General features: G+C 42.3%; 2 long non-coding RNA genes across 3 annotated transcripts; both read left to right on the top strand.

Annotated features, from left to right (window-relative positions):
- On the top strand, positions 1 to 8,527 carry LOC110494947. Of its 2 annotated transcripts, XR_005035445.1 has the most exons (4): positions 1 to 436; positions 6,968 to 7,101; positions 7,634 to 7,705; positions 8,052 to 8,527. It is a non-coding gene; the product is annotated as an uncharacterized LOC110494947 (long non-coding RNA). The 2 variants fall into 2 exon arrangements; XR_002469350.2 differs by lacking the exon at positions 1 to 436 and having other exon boundaries at positions 6,756 to 7,101.
- An 11,226-nt stretch (positions 8,528 to 19,753) lies between these two features.
- On the top strand, positions 19,754 to 22,850 carry LOC118938195. Its single transcript, XR_005035447.1, has 3 exons — positions 19,754 to 19,882; positions 20,470 to 21,189; positions 21,609 to 22,850. It is a non-coding gene; the product is annotated as an uncharacterized LOC118938195 (long non-coding RNA).
- The last annotated feature ends 881 nt before the right edge of the window (positions 22,851 to 23,731 follow it).

Raw genomic sequence — 23,731 nt, 5'->3', positions numbered from 1 at the left:
AGTGTGACTACTCAGAGTATCTTTACCGTGAAGGGGTCAACAGTGGATCTATCCTGCACTTACACATATCCCAGAGGTCATACAGTCATAAAAGCATCATGGTCCTATAGATGGTCTGGTGTGAAACCTGAGAATGGTGCTATTTCATTTCAAGATGCTCTATATAATAACATGTATTCATATCCTCCACCTTGTTGTTGAACCTTTAGGGAAACAGACCTCAGTTATGTGAAGTGTAGAAGTGTTCAGCTGTAGGAATCACAGATTCTCATACTCCATCTCTCTGGATTCATGTGATTCAGGTGAGAATCTAAGACTTTCACTTCACGTTATCATTTTGATTTAATAACTTGATTCTTTATTCATTCACGTATAAAACAGAAAGAAGGCCTCCAAATCCAACTCTGACATAAGAGACACAGCAGACGGCCGACAGGTGAGTTAAGATCACAAAGTATTTTATTAATTAAAGCTCCAGCAGCACTACACCCTGGTTACACCTCCACACCTGGTGACATCACTACACCCTGGTTACACCTCCACACCTGGTGACATTAATATACTACATCACTACACCCTGGTTACACCTCCACACCTGGTGACATTAATATACTACATCACTACACCCTGGTTACACCTCCACACCTGGTGACATTAATATACTACATCACTACACCCTGGTTACACCTCCACACCTGGTGACATTAACTTACTACATCACTACACCCTGGTTACACCTCCACACCTGGTGACATCACTACACCCTGGTTACACCTCCACACCTGGTGACATTAATATACTACATCACTACACCCTGGTTACACCTCCACACCTGGTGACATTAATATACTACATCACTACACCCTGGTTACACCTCCACACCTGGTGACATTAATATACTACATCACTACACCCTGGTTACACCTCCACACCTGGTGACATTAATATACTACATCACTACACCCTGGTTACACCTCCACACCTGGTGACATTAACTTACTACATCACTACACCCTGGTTACACCTCCACACCTGGTGACATTAATATACTACATCACTACACCCTGGTTACACCTCCACACCTGGTGACATTAATATACTACATCACTACACCCTGGTTACACCTCCACACCTGGTGACATCACTACACCCTGGTTACACCTCCACACCTGGTGACATTAATATACTACATCACTACACCCTGGTTACACCTCCACACCTGGTGACATTAATATACTACATCACTACACCCTGGTTACACCTCCACACCTGGTGACATTAATATACTACATCACTACACCCTGGTTACACCTCCACACCTGGTGACATTAATATACTACATCACTACACCCTGGTTACACCTCCACACCTGGTGACATTAACCTACTACATCACTACACCCTGGTTACACCTCCACACCTGGTGACATTAATATACTACATCACTACACCCTGGTTACACCTCCACACCTGGTGACATCACTACACCCTGGTTACACCTCCACACCTGGTGACATTAATATACTACATCACTACACCCTGGTTACACCTCCACACCTGGTGACATCACTACACCCTGGTTACACCTCCACACCTGGTGACATCACTACACCCTGGTTACACCTCCACACCTGGTGACATCACTACACCCTGGTTACACCTCCACACCTGGTGACATTAATATACTACATCACTACACCCTGGTTACACCTCCACACCTGGTGACATTAATATACTACATCACTACACCCTGGTTACACCTCCACACCTGGTGACATTAATTTACTACATCACTACACCCTGGTTACACCTCCACACCTGGTGACATCACTACACCCTGGTTACACCTCCACACCTGGTGACATTAATATACTACATCACTACACCCTGGTTACACCTCCACACCTGGTGACATTAATTTACTACATCACTACACCCTGGTTACACCTCCACACCTGGTGACATTAATATACTACATCACTACACCCTGGTTACACCTCCACACCTGATGACATTAATTTACTACATCACTACACCCTGGTTACACCTCCACACCTGGTGAAATCACTACACCCTGGTTACACCTCCACACCTGGTGACATTAATATACTACATCACTACACCCTGGTTACACCTCCACACCTGGTGACATTAATTTACTACATCACTACACCCTGGTTACACCTCCACACCTGGTGACATCACTACACCCTGGTTACACCTCCACACCTGGTGACATTAATATACTACATCACTACACCCTGGTTACACCTCCACACCTGGTGACATTAATTTACTACATCACTACACCCTGGTTACACCTCCACACCTGGTGACATTAATTTACTACATCACTACACCCTGGTTACACCTCCACACCTGGTGACATTAATATACTACATCACTACACCCTGGTTACACCTCCCCACCTGATGACGTTGTGAAATGATGGAAAGGATGATCAGGGAGAGAGAATTCGCCATCAGAGTAGGAGTGCTGATCTGGGATCAGGTCGACTCTGTCCATATAAACACTTGTATTCATTAGTATCTGACCTTTGGTAAATTCTTAGTCTGGATTGTTGTCTTGTGTCAAAATGGACCCTGTACATTCATGAAATATGCTTAATAAATGAGGGCTCACCTGCTACCACTGTAGTAGTACCAATACATATAGAATATTTGTACCAGTTGTTATATATATATATATGCACATTTTATGATGATGAGCTCTTCCATTTTCTCCAGTATTAAAGTTGCCTTCCAGTGGCCACCACTCCTCCAGCCACATCTGGAAGTCCAAGGCAGACAGACAGAGAAACACAGAGTCTGAGAGCAGGGAAAATAGACACATGTAAAACACATGTTGCTTATTCATAGGTTGGCACCTCAACCAGTGGGTAGCGTCATGTCATTGTTATGGATGTTCTCCAAGCCTCCCCCTGCTGTCGGTGCCATAGGTTGCACCTCAACCAGTGGGTAGCGTCATGTCAGTGTTATGGATGTTCTCCAAGCCTCCCCCTGCTGTCGGTGCCATAGGTTGGCACCTCAACCAGTGGGTAGTGTCATGTCATTGTTATGGATGTTCTCCAAGCCTCCCCCTGCTGTCGGTGCCATAGACGTGCACAAAAGTTGAAATGGATCGAGGCTCATGACAATATAATAACAAAGGTTTTTCTGTTTTTTTATTTTTGTATCCAACCACAGGAGCTCACTCTCAATTTTCTAAATACACCAGAGAGCATCATTTAGCCACAGAGGATCAATAGTTTCAAAAAATAACTGTGGATTAAGTTTACATTTTATCACAAGCAAATACAGGTAACTGCCGAGCCCTTTCTCAACAATGCAGAGTTAAAAAGTTGTTTTTTAAATGCTTTGGAAAATAGTAACACTAAATAATAATAACGAAGCTATATACAAGGAGTACCGGTACCAAGTCAATGTGAAGGAGTACCGGTACCAAGTCAATGTGAAGGAGTACCGGTACCAAGTCAATGTGAAGGACTACCGGTACCAAGTCAATGTGAAGGAGTACAAGGTCGTTTAGGTAATTGTGGTAGTATGTACATGTAGGTAGGGGTAAAAGTGACTAGGCAATCAGCATGTGTGTAATGTTGAGATGGAATTGTCAATCCTTAAAGCAGAAGCCAAAGGGTTAATAAGAACAGTGGTTAAAAACAAATGGCAAGAGTTGTGGAACAAGGAGAGAAAGGGAAAACACTTGTATGAGATCCAGGAACAGGGAGAGAAAGGGAAGACACCTGTATGAGATCCAGGAACAAGGAGAGAAGGGGAAGACACCTGTATGAGATCCAGGAACAAGGAGAGAAAGGGAAGACACCTGTATGAGATCCAGGAAAAGGAGGGGGCAGGGAGGTCCTTAGGCCGAGAGAGAAGGGAGGAAAGTGTTGTCACAAGGCTGAGAAACACAAGGCTCAATAGTACATTGAAATTGGTTGGGAGACATCTGACTGGGAGGTGTGATCATTGCCAGAAATATGTGAGGGAAAGGGAGCGATTGTTATTAGTTTTGAGGAGTAATGGGGTTGATGAGCCAGGATGAAGTGAACTGCTGGAGAAATCTTCAGGGGATGAAGAAGGAAAAAGAGAGCAAACTAGAAGTTATTAGGCCCTAAACAGAGAGGACACGGTGGCAGAATACCTGACCTCTGAGACTGACCCAGAATGAAGGAAATCTTAGACTATGTACAGACTCAGTGAGCATAGAGAAGAGAAGACAGGCCAAGTGCACACTGCCCACAAAATGAGGTGGAAACTGAGCTGCACTTCCTAACTTCTTAATTAACATCGTGCCAAATGTATGACCATATTAGAGACGCATATTTCCCTCAGATTAAATAAACCCACAAAGAATTTGAAAGCAAATACAATTTTGATATACTCACATACAGTGCCTTGCGAAAGTATTCGGCCCCCTTGAACTTTGCAACCTTTTGCCACATTTCAGGCTTCAAACATAAAGATATAAAACTGTATTTTTTTGTGAAGAATCAACAACAAGTGGGACACAATCATGAAGTGGAACGACATTTATTGGATATTCCAAACTTTTTTAACAAATCAAAAACTGAAAAATTGGGCGTGCAAAATTATTCATCCCCTTTACTTTCAGTGCAGCAAACTCTCTCCAGAAGTTCAGTGAGGATCTCTGAATGATCCAATGTTGACCTAAATGACTAATGATGATAAATACAATCCACCTGTGTGTAATCAAGTCTCCGTATAAATGCACCTGCACTGTGATAGTCTCAGAGGTCCGTTAAATGCGCAGAGAGCATCATGAAGAACAAGGAACACACCAGGCAGGTCCGAGATACTGTTGTGAAGAAGTTTAAAGCCGGATTTGGATACAAAAAGATTTCCCAAGCTTTAAACATCCCAAGGAGCACTGTGCAAGCGATAATCTTGAAATGGAAGGAGTATCAGACCACTGCAAATCTACCAAGACCTGGCCGTCCCTCTAAACTTTCAGCTCATACAAGGAGAAGACTGATCAGAGATGCAGCCAAGAGGCCCATGATCACTCTGGATGAACTGCAGAGATCTACAGCTGAGGTGGGAGACTCTGTCCATAGGACAACAATCAGTCGTATATTGCACAAATCTGGCCTTTATGGAAGAGTGGCAAGAAGAAAGCAACAGAATTTCTTAAAGATATCCATAAAAAGTGTTGTTTAAAGTTTGCCACAAGCCACCTGGGAGACACACCAAACATGTGGAAGAAGGTGCTCTGGTCAGATGAAACCAAAATTGAACTTTTTGGCAACAATGCAAAATGTTATGTTTGGCGTAAAAGCAACACAGCTGAACACACCATCCCCACTGTCAAACATGGTGGTGGCAGCATCATGGTTTGGGCCTGCTTTTCTTCAGCAGGGACAGGGAAGATGGTTAAAATTGATGGGAAGATGGATGGAGCCAAATACAGGACCATTCTGGAAGAAAACCTGATGGAGTCTGCAAAAGACCTGAGACTGGGACAGAGATTTGTCTTCTAACAAGACTATGATCCAAAACATAAAGCAAAATCTACAATGGAATGGTTCAAAAATAATCATATCCAGGTGTTAGAATGGCCAAGTCAAAGTCCAGACCTGAATCCAATCGAGAATCTGTGGAAAGAACTGAAAACTGCTGTTCATAAATGCTCTCCTTCCAACCTCACTGAGCTCGAGCTGTTTTGCAAGGAGGAATGGGAAAAAATGTCAGTCTCTCGATGTGCAAAACTGATAGAGACATACCCCAAGCGACTTACAGCTGTAATCGCAGCAAAAGGTGGCGCTACAAAGTATTAACTTAAGGGGGCTGAATAATTTTGCACGCCCAATTTTTCAGTTTTTGATTTGTTAAAAAAGTTTGAAATATCCAATAAATGTCGTTCCACTTCATGATTGTGTCCCACTTGTTGTTGATTCTTCACAAAAAAATACAGTTTTATATCTTTATGTTTGAAGCCTGAAATGTGGCAAAAGGTCGCAAAGTTCAAGGGGGCCGAATACTTTCGCAAGGCACTGTATCTATTAGGTGAAATACCACAGTTGTGCAATCCCAGCAGTAAGATTTGTGACCTGTTGCCACAAGAAAAGGCCAACCAGTGAAGAACAAACACCATTGTAAATACAACCTATATTAATGTTTATTTATTTTCCCTTTTGTGCAATAACTATTTGCACATCATTACAAAACTGTATATAGACATAATATGACATTTGAATTGTCTTCATTCATTTTGAACTTTCTTGAGTGTAAAATTGACTGTTCATTTTTGTATTGTTTATTTCACTTTGTTTATTAACCATTTCACTCGTAAACATGTGTTTTTCATGCCAATAAAGCACCTTAAATTGAAATTGAGAGAGAAAGAGAGAGGGGAAGAAAAGAGAGAGAGAGCAGGGTTGTACACTGAGGTTAGATGGGAATTCAATACGTACATTCCAAAATGATGACAAATACTGACATTTAATCAATTACAAATTAAATGACCCTGCCCTGGACTAAACTTTAAAAAACACAAAATCCTCCCCGACTGAAATTGAAATAGCATGACCCTCCCCCGTTTTCCTCCGTGAAATGCAGTAATTGCATACATGTCTGCCTGTCTCTAAAGCATACATGGATGTATACTATAGTATTGATGCAGTAATGCAAGATATTGGATTACATATGTCAGAAAACCAACTAGTAGCCAGTTGTTGTTGCCCATGGTGGAATAATATCAAACCCACAGACTCCTGAAGCACATATGTCCCTGTTTTATGACAAAACGGTTGATCTGAATCAAACACTAACGTTAGTTAGCCATCCTCGGCGACAATGTTATTGTGGCGCAGGAATGTCATATTTGTGTTTTAACTTTATGTTAACTGTCATTGAAGTTGATGCTTACTATTAGGTTTCAGATTCGAAGTAAGATCAATTGCCCGTTATGTTTTGTGTTTCGTTAAGGACTCAGAGTGCCCTTCCTGCGGAAGGAAATGTCGACTCCCGGAACACTTAAAACAAAGTAACTGTACTACTGTAGCCAACACTCTTATTTTCTAAGACAAGCGAAGAAACGCGTAGTTTCCACAATGGATCCGGTAAGTCTGGTTCTTTTACCAGTATAGGCCTGCTGTTGCAATATAAAATGTATAGGCCAATGTAACAGGTGTAAAATATACGTTATGTATTTCACCGAAAATCCCTCATATTTATTTTAAGGTTATTTTGGGATATATTACATTACTTTCATGAGTGAACTATTTTATTGTCATTATTTTCTAAATTGTGTTAATGCTGTGATGTCATCAACGGGAGCCATTATTTTACTCCTCAGTTTTCTCAGAGCCTGATGAGGAGAGGTATGTATGTATGTATGTATGCTCCGGTCTTTTCACAAATGCACAAGAAGAGACAAGCAAAAGTGACATCGTCACTGATTTACTGTTGCATTGCTGTTTATATGAATATATATTCATGTGAATGGGGATCATGTTCCGAGTGCAACTTTGCAAGGCTAGCCCAGCTACCGTTAGCTTTGTTGCGGGAGAGGGTCTCTTTCAGGTGCAGACATCTTGAGTTTTCTGGTGATTTTCTCACGGGCATTCTGCACTGTCTTTTGTCTTTTATCAGGCAAATATACTTGTATGGGAGTCCAGACGGCAGCATTAACATTGGCCTTGTATTTGCATCCATTCCTTGCAGGTATGTTGTGAAATGTGACGATTTTGTATTTCATGTTTAATGTGCCTAGTTAGCTGTCGCAATTTTTTTTTTTGCTGTCCGGTTATGTAAAAAAAGCTTTGTTGCTTCATTAGTATGCCTCAGGTATAATGGTACAATAGTACTCTCTCTAAGAAATATTTAGCACTTATTAGCAAATTATTATTGTATGGGTGTACAACATTTTTAAAACGAAATATTTTTCTGTTGATGCTTTTACTAATGAGTTTGCTCAGAGCGTGATGAGGAGAGGCAAATATACTTACTTGTATGGGAGTCCAGACGGCAGCATTAACGTTTGCCTTGTATTTGTATCCATTCCATGCAGTCATTACTAGAGACAACCGGCAGAATTGTGTCCAGAGCCTTGTCTCCCACCTACACCTTACAAGAACACAATGCAGAACGGTACCGGTGCCGAGCCGGTTACATTGGTGCCGTGATCCAGATCAACGTGGATCATTATGAATCGTCGTTGATCAACACCAGCTTGGTCACCGGGAGTTGCTATGCTATAAATAGGTTGGAAGTGAAATCTCTTAAACACACCAAAAAATAGCTAATGGTTTGTTTGGTATATCTCTTAGATTAACTGATACATTTGAAATTGTTGTTACATATATTCCATTTTATTTGTGTATTTTGATAGTGAATATGACTTCAAGTTGAAGTCCGACGTTTACGTACACTTAGGTTGGAGTCATTAAAACTCGTCTTTCAACCACTCCACAAATTTCTTGTTAACAAACTATAGTTTTGGCAAGTCTGTTAGGACATCTACTTTGTGCATGACAAGTCATTTTTCCAACAATTGTATAGACATATTATTTCACTGTGTCACAATTCCAGTGGGTCAGAAGTTTATGTACACTAAGTTTACTGCCTTTAAACAGCTTGGAAAGTTCCAGAAAATGATGTCATGGCTTTAGAAGATTCTGTTAGGCTAATTGACATCATTTGAGTCAATTGGAGGTGTACATGTGGATGTATTTCAAGGCCTACCTTCAAACTCAGTGCCTCTTTCCTTGACATTATGGGGAAATCAAAAGAAATCAGCCAAGACCTCAGAAAAAGAATTGTAGACCTCCACCAGTCTGGTTCATCATTGGGAGCGATTTCCGAATGCCTTAAGGTACCACGTTCATCTGTACAAACAATAGTATTCAAGTATAAACACCATGGGACTACACAGCCGTCATACCGCTCAGGAAGGAGACTCGTTCTGTCTCCTAGAGATGAACGTACTTTGGTGCGAAAAGTGCAAATCAATCCCAGAACAACAGCAAAGGACCTTGTGAAGATGCTGGAGGAAACAGGTACAAAAGTATCTATATCCACAGTAAAACGAGTCCTATATCGACATAACCTGAAAGGCCGCTCAGCAAAGAAGAAGCCACTGCTCCAAAACCGCCATTAAAAAACGGGTTGCAACTGCACATGGGGACAAAGATCGTACTTTTTGGAGAAATGTCCTCTGGTCTAATGAAACAAAAACAACTGTTTGGCCATAATGACCATCATTATGTTTGGGGGAAAAGGGGGGAGGCTTGCAAGCCGAAGAACACCATCCCAACCGTGAAGCACAAGGCTGGCAGCATCATGTTGTGGGGCTGCTTTGCTGCAGGAGGGACTGGTGCACTTCTCAAAATAGATGGCATCATGATGAGGAAACTTATGTGTATATATTGAAGCAACATCTCAAGACATCAGTCAGGATGTTAAAGCTTGGTTTTCAAATGGGTCTTCCAAATGGACAATGACCCCAAGTATACTTCCAAAGTTGTGGCAAAATGGCTTAAGGACAACAAAGTCAAGGTATTGGGAGTGGCCATCACAAAGCCTTGACCTCAATCCTATAGAAAATGTGTGGGCAGAACTGAAAAAGCATGTGTGAGTAAGGAGGCCTACAAACCTGACTCAGTTACACCAGCTCTGTCAGGAGGATTGGGCCAAAATTCATCCAACTTATTGTGGGAAGCTTGTGGAAGGCTACCCAAAATGTTTGGCCCAAGTTAAACAATTTAAAGGCAATTCTACCAAATACTAATTGAGTGTACGTGAACTTCTGACACACTGGAAATGTGATGAAAGAAAAAAGCTGAAATAAATAATTCTCTACCATTATTCTGACATTTCACATTCTTAAAATAAAGTGGTGATCCTAACTGACCAAAGACAGGGATTTTTGTACTAGGATTAAATGTCAGGAAATGTGAAACTTGAGTTTAAATGTATTTTGCTAAGGTGTATGTAAACTTCCGACTTCAACTGTATATTGTTGAAAAAGGAGACCGTGTTTTCAGTGATGAGCTTCAACTGGGTCTTGGGAGAGGGATGTTTTTCAGGTAGTTGCCTCAGACCCCAGCTAGAACTATAGCTAGAACTATGTCGATTCACCACATTTTTGCTCTACTCGGGTGCCTAACGACACACCCTCGGCTCCTTTCATTATGCTTAGTGACACTCAGATAGTTCAGAGGTGGCCAGCCCTGACTTGGGAAATCTTACCACACAACTCGCCCATCAGATAGGACAGTCTATATCAGCTCAAATTAGGAAGGAAGGTGAGAGGAAGGAGGATAGAGGCACACATTCACAGAGCTCCAGTGCAGGACAGACATTCACTGACACACCCTCCCTTCATGTATCTGGTATGAAGTTCGTGCAGTCTGACGTGAGAGAGACTCCATGTTTCAGAGGGGAGGGGTCTGACAAGTACTCAGTACATGAATGGGAGGAGCTTATGGACGCTTACCTGAGAAAGAGGGGCGTGCCGGTCATAGAACAGTCACAGGAGATCATGACCAAGCTTCTGCGGAGAGGTAGAGACATCGTAAAGATAAAACTCCGCAGCAATACATCTCTGAAACCTCACGAGAACCCCCAAAGTGATAGATATACTGAAATAACTTTTCAGTGAGTCGACATATTCAACCATGTCTCTTGCCGATTTTCTTTTTATAACACTTTGCCAGTACTAGGAGGAAATGGCATGGAGTACTGGATCCGGTTGAACAAGGCAATAGATGTGGCCGAGGAGTGTTTGAGGAGGCAGGGTCGGCACATCGAGTACTTCAGCCGAGAGGTAACGAGATGATGTTTGTGAAACACTGCCCAGATCCTTCTCTTTCTTCGGCTTTCAAGTTCAAAACAGCTGATAGGTGGACGGCAGCTGAGATACAAAAATACTTTTCTCACTGGCATTCTGCACTGTCTTTTATCAGGCAAATATAGTTGTATGGGAGTCCAGACGGTAGCATTAACTTTAGCCTTGTATCTGTTCCATGCAGGTATGTTGTGAAATGGGACGATATTGTATTTCATGTTTAATGTGCCTAGTTAGCTGTCGTTCATTTTGCTACCTGTCCGGTCATGTCAAAAATGGCATTGTTGCTTCATTTGTATGCCTCAAGTATAATGGTACAATAGTACACTAAGAAATATGTATCACTTATTAGCAAATTATTATTGTATTGATGTACAACATTTATCAAATGAAATGTGAGTCTTTTGTACAAGTTCATATTTTCAATATATTTTTTTGTTTATGCTTTTACTAATGAGTTTGCTCAGAGCGTGATGAGGAGAGGCAAATATACTTGTATGGGAGTCCAGACAGCAGCACCAACCTTAGTCTTGTATTTGTATCTATTCCATGCAGTCATTAAAAGAGAGACAACCGGCAGAATTGTGTCCAGAGCCTTGTCTTCCACCTACACCTTACAAGAACACAATGCAGAACGGTACCGGTACAGAACCGGTTACAACTAGTTTTCATAGTCTTTGATCCACCACATCCCTGTGGACTGTTAATGGCTGGACAAAGAAAACATGACGGTAAAACTGGTTGGGATTTTTCTTCCAACCGCAAAGTAACTCACTACTTTATTAAGTGTAGGAATCTGTGTCTCTTACTTAATTATCTCTCATTCCTCGTAAAGTGTGTACTTATTCACCTCCACTGATTTGAAAGTCAGATTATCCATCACATGACCAGACACTAACGATGAAAATACGTCTTCTGTGGGGTTTATCAGCGGTAGGCAAACCAACATTATGGTGCATTAAGCCATCTCCTGTGCTGGAGTGTGGGCCAGCGACAGGGATTGAGGAACTAAATCCTATCTGCCCTGTTTCTCTTAAAAAATAACAATATTTGTGACTGTTTCTAACAATGTTCTACTCAGTATGCTGATCAAACTCAATTCCTGTACCCCTTTCTCCCTCATACTGGATCAGTCTCTGTTTCCCTATCATACTGCCTATACTGTATCTAATGATGTTCTACTCAGTATGCTGATCAAACTCAATTCCTGTACCCCTTTCTCCCTCATACTGGATCAGTCTCTGTTTCCCTATCATACTGCCCACACTGTATCTAATGATGTTCTACTCAGTATGCTGATCAAACTCAATTCCTGTACCCCTTTCTCCCTCATACTAGATCAGTCTCTCTCTTTCTCTATCATACTGCCCACACTGTATCAGTACATTCTCCACTGTCTCTGTTTCCCTATCATACTGCCTACACTGTATCAGTACATTCTCCACTGTCTCTGTTTCCCTATCATACTGCCCACACTGTATCAGTACATTCTCTACTGTCTCTGTTTCCCTATCATACTGCCCACACTGTATCAGTACATTCTCCACTGTCTCTGTTTCCCTATCATACTGCCCACACTGTATCAGTACATTCTCCACTGTCTCTGTTTCCCTATCATACTGCCCACACTGTATCAGTACATTCTCCACTGTCTCTGTTTCCCTATCATACTGCCCACACTGTATCAGTACATTCTCCACTGTCTCTGTTTCCCTATCATACTGCCCACACTGTATCAGTACATTCTCCACTGTCTCTGTTTCCCTATCATACTGCCCATACTGTATCAGTACATTCTCCCCCCCTCTGTTTCTCTATCATACTGCCCACACTGTATCAGTACATTCTCCACTGTCTCTGTTTCCCTATCATACTGCCCACACTGTATCAGTACATTCTCCACTGCCTCTGTTTCCCTATCATACTGCCCACACTGTATCAGTACATTCTCCACTGTCTCTGTTTCCCTATCATACTGCCCACACTGTATCAGTACATTCTCCACTGTCTCTGTTTCCCTATCATACTGCCCACACTGTATCAGTACATTCTCCACTGTCTCTGTTTCCCTATCATACTGCCCACACTGTATCAGTACATTCTCCACTGTCTCTGTTTCCCTATCATACTGCCCATCCTGTATCAGTACATTCTCCACTGTCTCTGTTTCCCTATCATACTGCCCATCCTGTGTCAGTACATTCTCCACTGTCTCTGTTTCCCTATCATACTGCCCACACTGTATCAGTACATTCTCCACTGTCTCTGTTTCCTGACAGTAATCACATCTTCCTGTTTAATGATTTCCCATCACATGTAATCACTTATTCAGCTGGCTGTGTCCTACTCAGCCTTGTAAGGAAAGCCTCCTCTCTTCTGTCCATTACTACCATCCTCCCCTACTTTATTCTGTACCTGGAATAGGGGTGGCAGGTCGCCTAGTGGTTTAGAGCGTTGGGCCAGTAACCTGAGCCGACTAGGTGAAAAATATGTCAATGTGCCTTTGAGCAACTTAACCCTAATTGCTCCTGTAAGTCGCTCTAGATAAGAGTTTCTGCTAAATGACTAAAATGTAATTAATGAATCGATGCCTGCCCTTATTGTCCCTGTTCCACTGCTCCTGCCATCTCTGCACCACCACTGCCCATATCATTCCCTTAGCCTCTGACTTGCTCAGTGGCACCTCCACTTCCTGTCTCCTATGGGCCTGTTTAGCTAGCACATCTACTTCCTCATTCCCTTCCACCCCCACATGGGCCGGGACCCAAGAAAAGCTTATGAGGACACCCATCTGTCTCACTCGGGCATGAATTTGAATTCCTTCATATAGCAGGCCTTGTCTGCTATGTGAGCTAAATGATTGCAGACTCATCAACACAGCACATGAGTCAGAACATATAACTATGCTTGACTTCCTCCAACTACTGCAAGGCCAACAGTACGACCATTAGCTCAGCCAGGTGGTCTGTAATACGTCTCCTGACAGCCACCTCACTTTCCTGTTCAACAACAGCTGGTCCAGTCTGACCTGTCCTTGGGTCTTTTGATCCATCTGTATTTATGGGCAAAATAATCCTGATTTACAGTTTCTAGTCCCCTTTTAAAGAACTGTCATGGATCAACCCCCTCCCTGTCTTTCTGTACTCTCTCCAACACGTGTAAATCAACTACTGGAGGTGGCAGTAGCCATGGTGGACTCACAGCGATAGGTACTGTGGGGCTTAAGTCCCTGCCATACAATTCCATCTGCCTCGCCTGGTTCTCACCCAAAGCTATTATTCTGTCCATGTTCATTCTCCTAACTTTTCTGTAGCATCTCTTGTGGGGTGAGACATATCATGTTCCTATAAATTAGCCCAATAATTAATTCCCAGCGATTGCCTTCTAATATGTAATGGCAGTGAGAATGCATTTCTTAAATGTAAGGCAGTCGTTACCACAGCCACAAAGTCAAAAATGTATGTTGTGGAAGTCATGGAAACAAACATAAGGTTAACAGTGTGGTTAGGTTTAAGATGACATTTTAAGTAGATACATTTTTGAAATAGTCGTGGTTCATGACTTTGTGGCTGTGGTAACTAATGTCAACCTGGCAATACTGTTGTTTTTTTTCTCCAAGTTGCTGGCATGTCACGTGTCCTTCTTTTATCAGTACAATCGTAACAACCTAATAATTACGAAATGTATATTCAATCATTTACGTTACAAGTCGCCTCTTCCTCTGTTTTGAAAGGAAATTACTGGTATAATAAATATGGTGGAAACTCTTGACCAGCCCATGCCTCTACCAACCCAATGCTATTAGATTTGTGGGAAGTAGTTAACAATTGAACATTTGAGGAAAAAAGAGATTCTAGGGATTCCCAAATAGACTAAATTAATACAATATTTGGTTTAATGATAAACTATGTTTAATATTTCTTGCCGCCAACAGGACAAATCTAGCCCGTTCCCCTCTACCCTCCCGTAGTCCCCAGGTCAAACATCTCCTGGTTCCGCTTACTGCTGGTTCTGGTCGACTGCAGGAAAACACTGGGGCAGAGTGGAACTGAGAGAGGAGAAGAAGATAAGGAAGATGGAGATTTGATTTCATTTAGAACCATGGTGTGTAGATTAGACTACAATCTGCTTCTGAAACAATAGCGGAGGTGCATAAAGATGGCGGCCTGCATTACTTACCACAAATTACTCCTTTTGCTGAGTTCACTGTATTCTACATTGCTCTCCTGTGTCTACGTGTCATCAGGGATGTGTTCGTTCCGCCAATTCTGTTAAAATGTTTCTTGAACAGAAGCAAACGAAAAGAAATTGGGATGAACATACCTGAAATTGTTGGCAAATGTTGGACTAAGTATTACACCCTATAGATAATTAGCAGGCAGCGCGTGTTAACTGTCCTGTTGCGTAATAATCACATTTTGTAACAGTGAGTGCATTCTGACATCACGTGCATAAAACTCACGCTGGTGGCGACCGTTAGATATATTTTAAATGTTTCATTCCACTCATTTTTAAAAGTGTAACTTGGTCCAAAAATATTTTTCACCTAATTTTAACATTCTGTCAACTTAAGAAAACATGTTTTTTATTAAGACATTGAATTCAAATATTCCTATACTATGTGCCAAATAAAGTAACAGGGTTGACAGTAACAGGGGACTACTAAAAACAACAAAACAGAGGTTACGTATGTTACCATGGTTATGTACGCTATACGGATATGTCCAATATATTGGTATCACTCCGCGGCGGAGGGATACATCAAAGGTGAGGACTTACAGATTCACACCCGTGTACACCTGTGTCATGACTGGGGTCCGCCCCAATATATAGAACCCATGGCCGCGACACACGTTCTCTACATAATTTTTGAGGAGCCTCTAGCACCGTAGAGGATTGGCGTGATCCATATAGCTCCCATGACCGCGGTTACATACGTTACCTTCATTATGTTTCACTATATTGGATCACTCCAATATACTGGTATACCCGTACCAGATTTAGTCGGTGCTAGAGGGACCCTGCCAGCCAACGGCGAAGTCCCAGCGCGGGAACGAGACGCAGGGGCCGTCAATGTGGAAGGTGGGTTCCGGCACAGTCCCCGGAAGGGGATGCGATGCCCAGGACCACTGAACCAACTGCAGAGAGAGGTGCCGCATTTACCCGATAGTACCTAGCAAAGGTGCAAGAGGAAGCCCAGCTGGCTGCAGCAACGATATCAGCGAGCGGCCCTCCTCTCAGTAGAGCCCAGGATGCAGCCACACCTCTTATTGAATATGCCACCACAGATCCCAGCACTGGCCTTCCAGCCAGGCGGTATGCTGTCGTAATCGTGTCCACGATCCAGTGAGAGAGCCTCTGCTTTGATAACCCAGTCCCCAGGACTCTCACCATAGCAGAAAAAGAGCTGGTCTGTTGTTCTCACTGCCCGTGTCCGCTCCACATAGACAGCCAGAGCCCACGCAGGGCACAGCATGCCGGAGGGAGCGCCAGGCTCTTCCGCCGCTCCCGGGGGGTCGTAAGCAGACAGGATAAAAGGGATGTTGACATAACTGTCTGACAGACAGAGGAATGAAGAGTTGGGGCGAAGAGATATACTCCTCCTACCGGGGTCCATCCGGTAGCACTCAGAACATACTGAAAGAGCATGGAGCTCACCCACCCTCTTCATGGAAGTTATTGCTACCACGAAAGCCACCTTCGTAGAGATGTGTTTCAGGGAGGCAGACTCCAACGGTTCGAAAAGCGGCTTTGCCAAAGCTGCCAAGACCACATCCAGATCCCAGCTCGCCATTGAGCGCGTCCTAGCTGGACGCAGGCGACGAACCCCCTTCATAAACCTGGAGACCAAGGGATGGCGCCCCACTGGCCTGTCTATCCACCACACATGGCAGGCAGATATAGCGGCCAAATACCCTCTCAGTGTAGAGGCTGCTAAGCCCTCATCCAAGCGAGGCTGCAAGTATTGGAGGACATACTGCACCCCGCGTGATCTCAGTACCCAGTAGGTACAGTACCCAGCACCCAGTAGGTCACCTAAACACCTTACTCTGCTTATCTTAATTGGCTTAAGTTGACAATCGAAGTGACGCTGTTAAAAACACCTGGTTTTCTGAGCAATTTTTAAAATATATTAGGACACGTAAAGGCCTTCAGATTCATAGAGGCATATTTAATCTGCACATGTTCTAGCACAAGCAGCGCAAGCTTCCTCCTTTTGCTCGAGTGCAGTAAGTTCAGGTAAACTGAAAGTATGCATCTTAGATATAGTTTTCACATACAAACTTAATATGTCCGAAATCGGAATCAAATATGGTAATCAAAAATAACATGGACGCTGTGGTAGTACGTTTATTTTGATAGGCAAATTTATGCATTTATCAATGTCCCATCAGTTAACCTGCTATTCATTAGCTTTGTTTCACAGCGGTCAACTCTACCCGTAGCTCTCTCAGTGGGAGGGGCTTATCATAAGGGGAAGCCTCAACAACAACATGATGCTGACAAGTCGTCTCTCCAGAAGAGTCTCTCCAGATCAGAACGTCTCAATGAACACCAGCAAAGACTTATAGGAAGAAACCTCACCACCGATGCTCTGACTGTGGGAAGAGTTTTGCTAAACAGAGAAAATTGGTCATTTACCAGCGGATTCATGCTAGAGGGAAGCCTTATAGTTGTGATAAGTGTGGGAAGTTTTGCTTGAGATTTCACCGTGACCAAACACCGACTTATACACACAGGAGAGAGGCCTTATAGCTGTAATCAGTGTGGGAAGAGCTTTAATCAATCAGCAGCCCTGAGCACACACCAACGCCTACACACTGGAGAGAGACAGGAGTAAGGTGTATGTGGAAAGAGCTTTGCTCAATCGGGGTAACTGAAAAAACACCAGAAAGCACCAACATGTTTTCTTTCATCCCTCCTCTTAGGCACCAGTTCAAGATATCTAAATAAAGTTTGAACAGAAAACATATTGTAAAGAGTTATTATCTCCCATTCTCTAAGTCTGATTACCATGGTAACCTGTGTTGATAATATGCAGCTCTGGAACCATGTATCAAGCGTCTTGGAGTAGGAGTGGTGTGTGGTGGGGTGGGGATGTTCAGAGCTGTATCTTACTTCAATAACTCCTATTATCTATTAATGAATTGTATAATGTTTCAACAATACAAGGTGTGTATTCATGTATTCAATATATCAATAAATATATTCCATTATCTGCTCAACAACATCTGCTTATGACATTGATTATATGTTTTTAAAAATCTAATAATCAATTTTTAAAAGGACCATAGTCCTCTTGTATAATTAGTTTGCTCCTAAAAGATGTTCACATATTTATTTTAAAACCTTTCACCAGGTTTTAGTGTAGCTGATGGGACACATAGAAGTACAGAAGACATAGGACTATTAGTGTCGTCAAATTAAGTTGTTGAATTTATTTTAAAGGATTTAATTTGTGATATCTTTGAACTTTCCTTATTGTGTATTAAGTGTGCTCCAGAGAGATGTTCACACATTTGATTGTGAATCGAATGATGTGTTGGTTGTTAGGAAGAGGCATCATGGGGGCAGGAAGTCAGCTCTGCCCATCAGTACCTGTAGGTCATGTCAAACACAGACCTCACACTCTTCTGTTTCCTCACAGCCAGTAAGTTCTCCTACCAAACCTCTCTCTCTTCACACTGGAACTACACTTGATAATATCTTATACCTCACCATTCAACTTTTTATTGGTGATTTGTTATGTGGAACGAATGCTTGCATGTAAATGTCATTGTAAAACATACATACGAATGTGGTTTCATGTTTTCTTTTACGTTGATGATTGGATATACATTTTTTTTTAAATATGTATTTTTTTAAATGTTTAGTTGAATTCTGTAGAAGAGACCAGGATATGTTGTTGGCCTGGGCCCCAATACTCAATGTTATAGTCCTGGTCCTGAGAATAGAGACCAGGATATGTTGTTGGCCTGGGCCCCAATACTCAGTGTTATAGTCCTGGTCCTGAGAATAGAGACCAGGATATGTTGTTGGCCTGGGCCCCAATACTCAGTGTTATAGTCCTGGTCCTGAGAATAGAGACCAGGATATGTTGTTGGCCTGGGTCCCAATACTCAGTGTTATAGTCCTGGTCCTGAGAATAGAGACCAGGATATGTTGTTGGCCTGGGCCCCAATACTCAGTGTTATAGTCCTGGTCCTGAGAATAGAGACCAGGATATGTTGTTGGCCTGGGCCCCAATACTCAGTGTTATAGTCCTGGTCCTGAGAATAAAACAGGTTTTAAACAATCAACAGAGAAACACGTGTCTTACAGTGCTACACATCTGTTATAATAGAGACTTTTTCCTGCTTAATGGAAGTACCAGGTGTAGTTTTTCATCAGTTATAAAGTGTGTTTGTTGTCTCTCTTTATGTTTCTAGGCTGAAGGGAGGGAGATGCAACAACAGCCTTGAGAACATCTGAACTCAAATAGAACTCTGTTCCAAGTTGCTGTCAGGTAAAAGTAGACGATAGCAGACAACAGGATACTTTTGGAAAGGGGTGTTGTTGAACATTTTCTTGACTTTACTCAATCTGTATAGTTTTGGTAAAATCTTATCCAGGAACTTTCTGAAGTAAGATTAGCCTGGGGCAGTAGCCTAGTGGTTAGACCGTTGGGCCAGTAACCGAAAGATTGCTAAATCGAATCCCGAGCCGACAAGGTAAACAACTTTAGTTCTGCCCTTGAACAAGGCAGTTATCCCACTGTTCCTCTGCCGTCATTGTAAATAAAAATGTGTTCTTATCTGACTTGCCTAGTTAAATAAAGATGTGAGACGTTATGCTGTCATAACGTAATCAAGCTTGGATATTTCAATAGATGTTTGATTGCTCTGGTCTAGGGGTGCATCCGTTGCAGACTTGAGACAGGAATTCTCCCCCTGCAACCCCCTAATCCTTATCTGAACTCTGTGAGAACAAAGTAACTGTACTGTATGTAGCCTACCCATTTCTTGTCTTAGTAAGAAACACTGAAGAAAACAATAGCTTCCACGATGGATCCGGTAAGTCTGGTTTACTTTTAACAGTATAGGCCTGCTGTGCTGTGCTTTGCTTTTGTGTATTTATTGTATACCAGTTATATACATAGACAGAAGGGTGTTAGTTATAAATACAGTACATTTGGCTGTAGTTTAGTTAAGAAGAAAGACTTACACAGGGGTGTGAAGTACTTAAATAAACAATATTTTAAAGTACTACATAATTAGTTTTTTGGGGTATCTGTACTTTACTATTTATATATTTGAAAATGTTTACTTTACTGCATTCCTGTAGAAAATGATGTACTTTTTACTCCTTAAATGTACTCGTTACATTTTGAATGCTTAGCAGGACCGGAAAATGGTTCAATTCACACACTTATCAAGATAACATCCCTGGTCCTCCCTACTGCCTCTGATCTAGCGGACTCACTAAATACAAATACTTTTTTTGTAAATTATGTCTGAGTGTTGGAGTGTGCCCCTGCCTATCCGTAAATAATTTAAAAAACAATACATTTGTGCCTTCCGGTTTGCTTTGTATAAAGACATTTGAATTACTCATACTTATACTTGAACAATTACATTTACCTTTGAATATGCCACCACAGATCCCAGCACTGGCCTTCCAGCCAGGCGGTATGCTGTCGTAATCGTGTCCACGATCCAGTGAGAGAGCCTCTGCTTTGATAACCCAGTCCCCAGGACTCTCACCATAGCAGAAAAAGAGCTGGTCTGTTGTTCTCACTGCCCGTGTCCGCTCCACATAGACAGCCAGAGCCCACGCAGGGCACAGCATGCCGGAGGGAGCGCCAGGCTCTTCCGCCGCTCCCGGGGGGTCGTAAGCAGACAGGATAAAAGGGATGTTGACATAACTGTCTGACAGACAGAGGAATGAAGAGTTGGGGCGAAGAGATATACTCCTCCTACCGGGGTCCATCCGGTAGCACTCAGAACATACTGAAAGAGCATGGAGCTCACCCACCCTCTTCATGGAAGTTATTGCTACCACGAAAGCCACCTTCGTAGAGATGTGTTTCAGGGAGGCAGACTCCAACGGTTCGAAAAGCGGCTTTGCCAAAGCTGCCAAGACCACATCCAGATCCCAGCTCGCCATTGAGCGCGTCCTAGCTGGACGCAGGCGACGAACCCCCTTCATAAACCTGGAGACCAAGGGATGGCGCCCCACTGGCCTGTCTATCCACCACACATGGCAGGCAGATATAGCGGCCAAATACCCTCTCAGTGTAGAGGCTGCTAAGCCCTCATCCAAGCGAGGCTGCAAGTATTGGAGGACATACTGCACCCCGCGTGATCTCAGTACCCAGTAGGTACAGTACCCAGCACCCAGTAGGTCACCTAAACACCTTACTCTGCTTATCTTAATTGGCTTAAGTTGACAATCGAAGTGACGCTGTTAAAAACACCTGGTTTTCTGAGCAATTTTTAAAATATATTAGGACACGTAAAGGCCTTCAGATTCATAGAGGCATATTTAATCTGCACATGTTCTAGCACAAGCAGCGCAAGCTTCCTCCTTTTGCTCGAGTGCAGTAAGTTCAGGTAAACTGAAAGTATGCATCTTAGATATAGTTTTCACATACAAACTTAATATGTCCGAAATCGGAATCAAATATGGTAATCAAAAATAACATGGACGCTGTGGTAGTACGTTTATTTTGATAGGCAAATTTATGCATTTATCAATGTCCCATCAGTTAACCTGCTATTCATTAGCTTTGTTTCACAGCGGTCAACTCTACCCGTAGCTCTCTCAGTGGGAGGGGCTTATCATAAGGGGAAGCCTCAACAACAACATGATGCTGACAAGTCGTCTCTCCAGAAGAGTCTCTCCAGATCAGAACGTCTCAATGAACACCAGCAAAGACTTATAGGAAGAAACCTCACCACCGATGCTCTGACTGTGGGAAGAGTTTTGCTAAACAGAGAAAATTGGTCATTTACCAGCGGATTCATGCTAGAGGGAAGCCTTATAGTTGTGATAAGTGTGGGAAGTTTTGCTTGAGATTTCACCGTGACCAAACACCGACTTATACACACAGGAGAGAGGCCTTATAGCTGTAATCAGTGTGGGAAGAGCTTTAATCAATCAGCAGCCCTGAGCACACACCAACGCCTACACACTGGAGAGAGACAGGAGTAAGGTGTATGTGGAAAGAGCTTTGCTCAATCGGGGTAACTGAAAAAACACCAGAAAGCACCAACATGTTTTCTTTCATCCCTCCTCTTAGGCACCAGTTCAAGATATCTAAATAAAGTTTGAACAGAAAACATATTGTAAAGAGTTATTATCTCCCATTCTCTAAGTCTGATTACCATGGTAACCTGTGTTGATAATATGCAGCTCTGGAACCATGTATCAAGCGTCTTGGAGTAGGAGTGGTGTGTGGTGGGGTGGGGATGTTCAGAGCTGTATCTTACTTCAATAACTCCTATTATCTATTAATGAATTGTATAATGTTTCAACAATACAAGGTGTGTATTCATGTATTCAATATATCAATAAATATATTCCATTATCTGCTCAACAACATCTGCTTATGACATTGATTATATGTTTTTAAAAATCTAATAATCAATTTTTAAAAGGACCATAGTCCTCTTGTATAATTAGTTTGCTCCTAAAAGATGTTCACATATTTATTTTAAAACCTTTCACCAGGTTTTAGTGTAGCTGATGGGACACATAGAAGTACAGAAGACATAGGACTATTAGTGTCGTCAAATTAAGTTGTTGAATTTATTTTAAAGGATTTAATTTGTGATATCTTTGAACTTTCCTTATTGTGTATTAAGTGTGCTCCAGAGAGATGTTCACACATTTGATTGTGAATCGAATGATGTGTTGGTTGTTAGGAAGAGGCATCATGGGGGCAGGAAGTCAGCTCTGCCCATCAGTACCTGTAGGTCATGTCAAACACAGACCTCACACTCTTCTGTTTCCTCACAGCCAGTAAGTTCTCCTACCAAACCTCTCTCTCTTCACACTGGAACTACACTTGATAATATCTTATACCTCACCATTCAACTTTTTATTGGTGATTTGTTATGTGGAACGAATGCTTGCATGTAAATGTCATTGTAAAACATACATACGAATGTGGTTTCATGTTTTCTTTTACGTTGATGATTGGATATACATTTTTTTTTAAATATGTATTTTTTTAAATGTTTAGTTGAATTCTGTAGAAGAGACCAGGATATGTTGTTGGCCTGGGCCCCAATACTCAATGTTATAGTCCTGGTCCTGAGAATAGAGACCAGGATATGTTGTTGGCCTGGGCCCCAATACTCAGTGTTATAGTCCTGGTCCTGAGAATAGAGACCAGGATATGTTGTTGGCCTGGGCCCCAATACTCAGTGTTATAGTCCTGGTCCTGAGAATAGAGACCAGGATATGTTGTTGGCCTGGGTCCCAATACTCAGTGTTATAGTCCTGGTCCTGAGAATAGAGACCAGGATATGTTGTTGGCCTGGGCCCCAATACTCAGTGTTATAGTCCTGGTCCTGAGAATAGAGACCAGGATATGTTGTTGGCCTGGGCCCCAATACTCAGTGTTATAGTCCTGGTCCTGAGAATAAAACAGGTTTTAAACAATCAACAGAGAAACACGTGTCTTACAGTGCTACACATCTGTTATAATAGAGACTTTTTCCTGCTTAATGGAAGTACCAGGTGTAGTTTTTCATCAGTTATAAAGTGTGTTTGTTGTCTCTCTTTATGTTTCTAGGCTGAAGGGAGGGAGATGCAACAACAGCCTTGAGAACATCTGAACTCAAATAGAACTCTGTTCCAAGTTGCTGTCAGGTAAAAGTAGACGATAGCAGACAACAGGATACTTTTGGAAAGGG

Source organism: Oncorhynchus mykiss, chromosome 13 (assembly GCF_013265735.2).
Source record: "Oncorhynchus mykiss isolate Arlee chromosome 13, USDA_OmykA_1.1, whole genome shotgun sequence".
In the NCBI taxonomy this organism is placed as follows: domain Eukaryota; kingdom Metazoa; phylum Chordata; class Actinopteri; order Salmoniformes; family Salmonidae; genus Oncorhynchus; species Oncorhynchus mykiss.
This window is presented reverse-complemented; position numbering and strand designations above follow the sequence as displayed.